This window comes from Sorex araneus, chromosome 4 (assembly GCF_027595985.1).
Source record: "Sorex araneus isolate mSorAra2 chromosome 4, mSorAra2.pri, whole genome shotgun sequence".
In the NCBI taxonomy this organism is placed as follows: domain Eukaryota; kingdom Metazoa; phylum Chordata; class Mammalia; order Eulipotyphla; family Soricidae; genus Sorex; species Sorex araneus.
In genome coordinates, this window is record NC_073305.1 from 77,441,439 (window position 1) to 77,450,773 (window position 9,335).

At 45.5% G+C, this 9,335-nt stretch overlaps 1 long non-coding RNA gene across 1 annotated transcript in view; it reads right to left on the minus strand.

Annotated features, from left to right (window-relative positions):
* The window catches only part of LOC129404318 (uncharacterized), a 19,976-nt gene extending 10,868 nt beyond the window's left edge, over window positions 1-9,108 (minus strand). The window contains exons 1-2 of the long non-coding RNA XR_008629835.1: window positions 8,997-9,108; window positions 7,599-7,700 (exon numbers count right to left, since the gene is read on the minus strand). This is a non-coding gene — a long non-coding RNA (uncharacterized LOC129404318). The remainder of the gene's footprint in view (window positions 1-7,598; window positions 7,701-8,996) is intronic.
* Between the last annotated feature and the right edge of the window lie 227 nt (window positions 9,109-9,335).

The following is a 9,335-nucleotide window of genomic DNA, read 5'->3' on the forward strand; positions in this document are numbered from 1 at the left end:
AAGGAAGGAAGGAAGGGAGGGAAGGAGGCAGGAAGGAAGGAAAGAAGGAAAGAAAGGACAGGAACGAGAAAGGAAGGAGGAAGAAGAAGAAGGAAGAAGGAAGGGACGAGGAAGGGAAGGAAGGAAGAGAAGGAAGGAAAGGAAAGGAGGGAAAGAAAGAAGAAAGAAAGAAAGAAAGAAGAAAGAAGAAAGAAAGAGGGAGGGAGGAGGAAGGAAAGGAAGAAAGAGAGGAAAGAAGAGAAGAGAAGGAAAAGAAGGAAAGAAGGAAGAAGAGAGAAGAAAAGGAAAGAAAGGAAGGAAAGGAAGAAGAAGAGGAAAAGGAAAGAAGGGAAGAAGAAAGAAGAAGAAAGAAAAGAAAGGAAGGAAGAAAGGAAAGGAAGGAAAGGAAGGAAGGGAAGACAAGGAAGGGGAAGGAAGGGAAGGAAGGAAGGAAGGAGGAGGAAGGGAGGAAGGAAAGGAAGGAAGGAAGAGAAGGAGGGGAGGGAGAGGGAGGGAGGAAGAGAGAAGAGGAGGAAGGAAGGAAGGAAGAAGGAAGGAAGGAAGAGGAAGGAAGGAAGGAAGGAAGGAAAGGAAGAAGGAAGGAAGGAAGGAGGAAGGAAGGAAGGAAGGAAGGAAGGAAGGAAGGAAGGAAGGAAAATGCTCTCTGGCGGGACTGGAATCGATAGTACTGCAGGACAGGCACTTGCCTGGCAAGTGCCAAGCCAGGTTCCATCCCTCACAACCCACATGGTCTGCTGAGCACCACCAGGAGTAAGCACTGATCATCTCTGGGTGCGGCCCCCAAACAAAAACCCAGAACAGTCTTACTCAGAACTTGAGCAAGACTTTTTGTTTTGTTTTCTGATGGTGCTCGGGGTTCCCGCCTGGTTATGCACTCAGGAATCCCTCCTGGTGGTGCTCGGTGGATAGACCTTATGGGTTTCTGGGGATCGAACCCAGCTTGGCCATGTGCAAAGCAAATGCCCTACTCGCTGGACTATCACTCTGGTCCTCTCAGGGTCATTTAAGTGGTGGTTGTTGTTTTGAGGCCACACCTGGTGATGATGCTCAGGGGTTACCCCTGGCTCTGTACTCAGGAATCACTCCTGGCTGTTCTTGGGGAACCATATAGGATGCCGGGGATGGAACCTGGGTGGCCCAGTGCAAGGCAAGCACCCTCGCCAATGTGCTATAGAGATGTGTTATAATGGAAAGTGTTTATTTTTTTAATTAATAAATCTTCGTGAGGGTACAGATACAGATTTACATATTTTCGTGCTTGTGTTTCAGTCATGCACTGTTTGAGTACCCATCCCTCCACCAGTGCCCGTTCTCCTCCACTGATGACCCCAGCATCCCTCCCACCCTCCCATCCCATACCCCCCCCCACCCCACCCCGCTTCTGTGGTAGGGCATTCTCTTTTTGTTCTCTCTCTCTCTCCTTCTGGGTGTTGTGGTTTGCAATGGAGGTATTGAGTGGCCATCGTGTTCAATCTATAGTCTGCTTTCAGCATGCATCTCCCATCCTGAGCGGGTCCTCCCACCACACTTTACTTGGTGTTCCCTTCTCTATCTGAGCTGCCCTTTCCCCCAGCATGTGAGGCCGGCTTCCAAGCCATGGAGCCAACCACCTAGTGCTTATTTCTACTGTTCTTGGGTGTTAGTCTCCTACTCTGTTATTTTATATTCCACAGATAAGCACAATCTTTCTATGTCTGTCTCTCTCTTTCTGACTCATTTCCCTTAGCATGATACTTTCCATGTTGATTCACTTATATGCAAAGTTCATGACTTCATCTTTTCTGACAGCTGCATAGTATTCATTGTGTAGATGTACCAAAGTTTCTTTAACCAGTCATCTGTTCTCGGGCACTCGTGTTTGTTTTTTTTTTTTTTCCAGATTCTGGCTATTGTAAACAATGCTGCGATGAACATACAAATGCAGATGTCATTTCAACTATACCTTTTTGCCTCTCCGGGATATATTCCCAGAAGTGGTATTGCTGGGTCAACTGGGAGCTCAATTTCTAATGGGAAGTTTTACCTCTCTTCACTACTTTCTCCCTTCTTACCTGCTACTTGCCTCTTTCCTCTGCTATATTCTGTGTCTTTGAAATCAGGTGTTTTTGGCTTTGTTTGGTTTTGGGTTTAGGGTCACACCCAGCAGTGTTCAGAGGCTACTGCCAACTCAGTTGCTCCCCACAGTGCTCAGGAGACCAAATGATATTCAGGTATTGAACCTGGGGTTCTTACATGCAAAGTCTGCACTCAGCACTGAACCATATCCCCATCTAAGATGGTTTTTCGCTTTTGTCTTAAGATTTCTACACACAAGTATTACACAGTGTTTGCTTTCTCCATCTGACTTACTGCACGTAACCTAATTCCATCAAGGCCTTTGTCATCACAAATGGAAAACTTCCTTTCTCCCCCAGCCCCACCCCCACTAGGGGTGTCCCATCCCATAGTGCTCAGAGCTCAATCCTGGCTCTTTGCTCATGGATCACTCCTGGTCAGGCTCAGAGAACTGCCTATGGTGTAAAAGATGGAAGCTGTGTCAACTGTACAGAAGGCAAGCACCTTACCCACTGCACTATCTCTCAGGCCTCTTCCTCACACACACACATACACACACACACACACACTCTCTGTCTCTGTCTCTCTGTCTCTATCTCTCTCTTACCCTTTCATCCATCAACGGGTATTTGCATTATTTCCCTGTCTTGCTATTGTAAATAATGAGCCTGGAAGTGCTGATTATCTTTTCAAGACCGTGATTTCATTTCCTTTGAGTAAATACCCAGTCTCGGAATTGCTGAATCACATAGTTTGTTTCTAAGTGTTTTTGTTTTGGCGGGGTGTGCTCCTAGGCAGAGAGACAGGGTGTGGGGGCCCAGTCTGAGCAATGCTGAGCTAACCAGGCCGATGGTTTAGCGCTGGGACCCAGTAGCGCTACTTAGCTCCTAAGATGTCAGGGGATCTTGGGGCCATAAAACCCAAAGCCAGACCCTGTGCTATCTGCCTAGTCTTTTATTTCTGAGATTTCGGTGATGTTGTGTGTGTGTGTGTGTGTGTGTGTGTGTGTGTGTGTGTGTGTGTTTAGTGAAAACAGGTTTTTATTTAGAAAAGTTTTTCTTGTTTTGTTTTGTTTTGGTGGGGCCACACTCGATAATGCTAGTGATCCAGAGGTTACTCCTGGCTCTCATTCAGGCATCATTCTTGGTGTTGCACAGGGGACCATATGGGATGCCAAGGATCAAATCCAGTTTGGCTGTGTGCAAGGCAAATGCTCTACCCACCTTACTATGGCCCTGGTTCCTTATTTGGAAGTTTTGAGGAAGGCGAGGGAGGGAGTATTGTGCTTAAAAGAGAACATGGGTTTCTCCAAAGTGAGAGAGAGCCCCAGCACACATCCCAGCATTAAAGTACGAAGGTGTGAAAGCGCATATCTCTTGGGGCTGGAGCGGTAGCACAACGGGGAGGGCACTTGCCTTGCACATGGCTGACCTGGGTTCATTCCCAGCAACCCATATGGTCCCCTGAGCACCTCCAGGAGCAATTTCTGAGTTCATGAGCCAGGATTAACCCCTGTGCATCGCTGGTGTGACCCAAAAAGAAAAAAAAAGTGCAGATTTCTCGAGGGGAGACACGGTGGCACGTACTCAGGCAGTACAGCACGCCTCTTATTTCTGAGTTGGAGGACGGTGCGTGCTGTTCTGCACAGGAGCTGCACCAACTGACCTTCCATGAAGCAGAGACCCTCCTCGCAGCCTTGCTGCTGCTTCATGTCCCAGTGTGCCTGCTGACTGCACTCTGAAAGGGTTTGGGAGCAGCTTCCCCGTGACACTGAGCTTCTCTCCCTGTACTTGGACGATTTCTATATTTTTGTTTGTTGGTTGGTTTTGTTTTGTTTGGGAGCTACACCTGATGGTGTTCAGGGGTTCCTCTTGGCTCTGTCCTCAGGAGTTACTCCTGCGGTGTTTGATGAGCCACAGGGGGTGCCGGCGATTGAACGCAGGTTGCCTCGTCAAGGAGAGCGCCCTAGCTACCTGCTGTACTATCACCCCGGCCTCTTGTGAATCTAGTTTGGAAAAAGATTCAATGGCTTTTATAACAGACCTGATAAGCCTTTTCCAAAGCAACTCCTCCGTCCTTTGGGGGGACACACCCAGCAGTGATTTGGGCTTACTCCCAGCTCGGTGCTCAGGGTTCCTTCACAACCATGCTTGAGGACCATATGTGGTGCCCAGGACTTACTCTGAGGTTGCAGCCCTCATGGCCACGGGTCAGGCAAGTGCCTTCCCTCCTGTACTGTCTTTCCTCTTCCTGTGTTTTCCTCTTCATATGTCATCTAAGAGTAACTCCTTGTCACATGATGACTTGCATGCATAGGCTGATGACCTGACCAGTAGTGTGGCTCTGAAGTTTTGGTGCTTGGGCTAGCAAGATATTGCTGCTCAGCCCTCAGGCCATCGATGGTGGTGTTCAGTGACATGCAGGGGCTAAGCAGAGCTGAGAGCTGAACTTGGAATTTTGTGCATGCACGACAGGTACTCCATGTCTTTGAGATATCCCCCAGCCTCATTCTTTCCCATGTTATTTTTTCCCACACCCTGCGGGGGTCAGGGCTTACTCTTGGCTCTGTGCTCAGGGATCACTCTTGGTGCCAGGAATTGAACCCAAGTCAGCAGTGTGTAATGCAAGCACTCTACTCACTGCACTATTGCTCTGGCCTCATTTCTTCCCATGTTTACACCCTATCCCGGCAGGATACAGGAAACAGCACTGTATGGCCATTAGCCTCCAGGCAGCCTAGGACAGTGATTTCCGGTGATCAGAAAGCCAGTGATTGTCTTCTGCTTTAATTATGAATTTTGCTTTTTTTTTCTTTTGGGGTCACACCCAGCGATGCTCACGGGTTACTCCTGGTTCTGCACTCAGGAATGACTCCTGGAAGTGCTCAGGGAACCATATGGGATGCTGGGAATCGAACCTGGGTCAGCAAATGCCTTACTCGCTGTGCTATCGTTCCAACCCCAATTTTGCTTTTTTTTTGAGGGGGGACATACCCAACTATGCTCAGGGCTTACTCCTGGCTCTGTGCTCAGGGATCACTCCTGGCGGGGTCTGGATGGTCATATATGGCTTTAGAACCCCAGCCTTACTGCCCCCTCTCCTTTCCACACACACATCTTTCCCTGCATAAAACTGTCACGGTATCTGTAATGCAAATTACCTTTTTGTTTTTGCTTTGGGGCTACATCCTGGGATGCTCAGAGGTTACTCCTGGCTCTGCACTCAGAGCACTCACTTTACCTATGGGAGGCCCTGGGTTTGAGCTACAATATAGGGTACAGGGGCAGCAGAGTGAGGGGATGGTAGTAACCCTTGAAATGATCAAACTGTTCCTGTCACTGTATCACTGTCATCCCGTTATTCACTGATTTATTTGAGCGGGCACCAGTAATGTCTCCATTCCTCCCAGTCCTGAGATTTTAGCAGCCTTCCCTTACTCATTTTTCCCAACAAATGGAGGCTCTTTCCAGGGTTCAGGGGTGAGGCCTGTTATTGGTTATTGTTACTGTATTTGGCATATTGAACACACTATGGGGAGCTTGCCAGGCTCTTCCTTGCAGGCAGGATACTCTTGGTAGCTTGCTGGGTTCTCGAGACATATATGTGTGTGTGTATATATATATATATATATATATATATATATATATATATTTCCTTTATGTGATTTGTTACACAGCTGTTCATGCATGAGGCTAGGCCCAAGTGTGTGGAAGCAAAAATTAAATTCTTCAAAATTTGAATCAGTGGTCAAGAAGAATTGTATAGTGATTGCAGAAGTGATTCTTCCACCTTCATTTCTCCAGGGGCCCTCAACTCCAGGATTCTCCAAGGAAATCACTTTCAATTCCTACCACTTCCAGGAGTCCATTGAAATTGCCCTATGAAGGTTGTCAATTACCTCCATGTGGTTACACGTTTGTACAGGGTCGCAGAATTCGAACTAGAAGGGACAATGGAGATCACCTCATTAATGTTTCCTATTTTGCCTATAGCAAGAAAAAAATGAATTGACATCTGTGCAAGAGCATCAGGCTAGCAAGTGATAGACCAACAGCTCAAGATTCTCTTTTCATAATCCTGCTTCGACTCTCCTCGAACAATGGTCTAGCTCTGTCCTTTTTCTTAAAACCATCCTGCTTTAGCAGTCTTAGTGCCTCTTGTTCTTCACTTCTTTGATCCAGATCAAGGGCTCTTCTGCTTGCATCACTTTGCCTTAGCTGTTTCTAATGCCTTTACCAACTGACCACACAATATACTATGAAAAAAGAACTTTAGTTTCCTTACCACTCTACTTGCCACTGTTCCCTTTTCCTATTTTTTTTTTTTAGCTTTTTGAGTCTACTTGGCGATGCTCAGGGGTTACTCCTGGCTCGGCACTCAGGAATTGCTCTCGGAGATGCTCAGGGGGCTATATGGGATGCTGGGGATTGAACCCGGGTTGGCCACATGCAAGGCAAACGCTCTATTCACTGTGCGATCACTCCAGACCCTCGTTTCCTTTTTGGAACTTGTCTTTTTTGCCTAACTTCCATCATAATATTTTGTTGTGTCACTCTCCCCTTTCTTTACCTCTCTTCTAAGTTGTTGTTCTCACTGCTGCTATTCTCTCTACTCACTCCATGTAGCTGAGCTATTTTCATGGTTTTAACTTCTACCTTTCACTGGGGACTCTCCTGATACTGTCTGCAATAGACAGGAGGGACCTTTGTGGGCTCATAGAAATATTCTGTGTCTTCACTATGGTTGATGTTACATAGCTATACACATTTATTGATATTTATCAGGTGTAAATTAGCTTAATTCACTGAGCCTATGTCCTGGCACCCAGTAAATTTATGTAGCACAGTGAAGCAAGCATTGATATAGAAGAGCAAAAAAGTGATTACACAAAGGAATCAAGTATTGTTCATTAGCCAAGTCACTCTTGTGGACCCTAAGCCATTGTAACCTACTTTACTCCATGACTGGCAGGTGTCCTTGTAAAGGCGTTACAAGAAATTATGTATACAGTTATCAAATAACTCCACTAAGTAAAAAGTAAACTTCTAAACTAAATGTCATATTTTAACAAACAAAAAATCATAGCTGAACAATAGCTCAACATGTCTGAAAAAGAGACTTTCTCCTGCACCCACTATACAATTCTTCTTGACTACTGATTCAAACTGTTCCTAAGTAAATTAATTACACCTAAGGAAAAAGCTCAAGAATATTTACTATAGGGGCTGAAGAAATAGTGCAGTGAGTAGGGTACTTACTTTGCACAGGTTTGATTCCCAGCACCCCATATGGTCTCCTGAGCACTGCCAAAACGACCCCTGAGCACAGAGCCAGGAGTAATCCCTGAACACTGCAGGGCGTGGTCCAAATATATATATATATATGTATATGTGTATATATATTACTAAAATACAATAATAACCTAACCATGACCCAATAAGGCAAAGTTCACATTATTTTACTACATCCAATACAAATTGTGATATGGGGCTAGAGGGTAATACAGTGGGTAGGCATTTGCCAAGCACAAGGACACGGCTGACCTTGGTTTGATCTTTGGCACTCCACAGGGTCTCCCAATCCATACCATGAATGATCCCTGAGCTCAGAGCCAGGAGTAAGTTTTGAGCACCACTGGGTGTGACCTAGAAACAAACAAGCAAATATTATAGCATGGAAAGGTAACTGAAAAGTGACCCAAAGTGAGAGGAAATTAATCAAAACAGATGCAAAAATTGTTAAGATAATAAAATCATTAAACAACCACATTAAAAGAGTCATTATAGCTTCCATGAATTTTAAGAAGTTGAAAGAAAATTGAACATGGAAATATTTTTAAATATCCAGAGCTGTCAACTGCATTGTAATACATGGGATGGAATTAATAGCAGATCAGACACTGCAAAAGAGAAGATAATAAACTTGAAGACATAGCAGTAGAAACTATGCAAATTGAAACGCGTGAGAGGAAAGTCTGAGAAGAAATAAGCAAAGCATCTGAGAGCTCAGTAGGGAAAATTTAAGCAGACTAATATATAGGGCAATTGGAGCTTCTGAAGAAAAGGGCAGGGTAGAGGGGCCAGAGAGACAGTATAGGGAGTAGCATGTTTGCTTTGCATGTAGCCAACCCGAGCTAGATCCTCAGCATCCCATATGGACCCTGAACACCACCAGGAGTAATTCTTGAGTGCAGAGCTAGGAGTAACCTATGAGCATTGCCAGGTGTGGAAAAAAATAAATAAAGAGAGCAGGATAGAATGAAAATTTTGAGAAAACAATGGATAAGAAATTTCCAAACTTGATGAAAACTATACATTGACAAGAAACATAAGTAAAATGACCCCAAGGCACCAGTGATAAGAAAAATTAAAATCTTAAGAGTAGCCAAAGAGGGGCTGGAGCAATAGCACAGCGGGTAAGGTGTTTGCCTTGCATGTGGCCAATTCAGGTTTGATTCCCAGCATCCCATATGGTCCCCCAAGCACCGCCAGGAGTCATTCCTGAGTGCATGAGCCAGGAGTAACCCCTGAGCATCGCTGAGTGTGACCCAAAAAAGAGGAAAAAAAGAGTAGTCAGATAAATAATAGACATAAGAAGTAAAAGTCCTGCTGAAAAACGAAGATAAGGGATCAGAGAGAGAGTACAGTAGGTCAGGATCTGGCCTTGCATGTGGCCAACCCAAATTTGATCCCTGATATACCATAAGGTTCCCTGAGTGCCAGCAGGAGTGGTCCCTGAGTACAAGCCAGGAATAAGCCCTGAGTACATCCAGGTGTCACAAGTACCCATCTCCCCCCAAAAAAAGAATAAGGGTTATTGCAGATTTCGCATCAGAAACAACTGGAGTTAGGAGACAGGAGAGTAACATTTTTATGTGAGTAGGGGAAGTGGTAGTGGGAAATGTCAACTTAGGAAATCTAACACGATACTGTTCGACTTACATCAAATTTCTCCCCAGCTTCTTATCTGAAGGTGAGACTCCCCCGGGTACTGACTGTGAGATTGAGACAATCATGCAAAGGGCCTCCTGGGATGTGCTAAGAATCCACACCTACGGAGGAGAAAACAAGCAAGATGGGCAGAGAGGAAGTTGAGCTTTGTGGTCTCAGTGAAGGCCTAGGCTGATTTCCAGGAGTAATTTTAAATATGGGATGCCCCATCGGAGTTTCTAGGGCTGGAATGAGGGAGGCCAACCTGCGTTCTTCCAGGCTGATCATCAGCTGGATATGGGATATTCAGGCAAGGCTGTGCATAACACAGTGCTCTCAGCCAACAGAAGT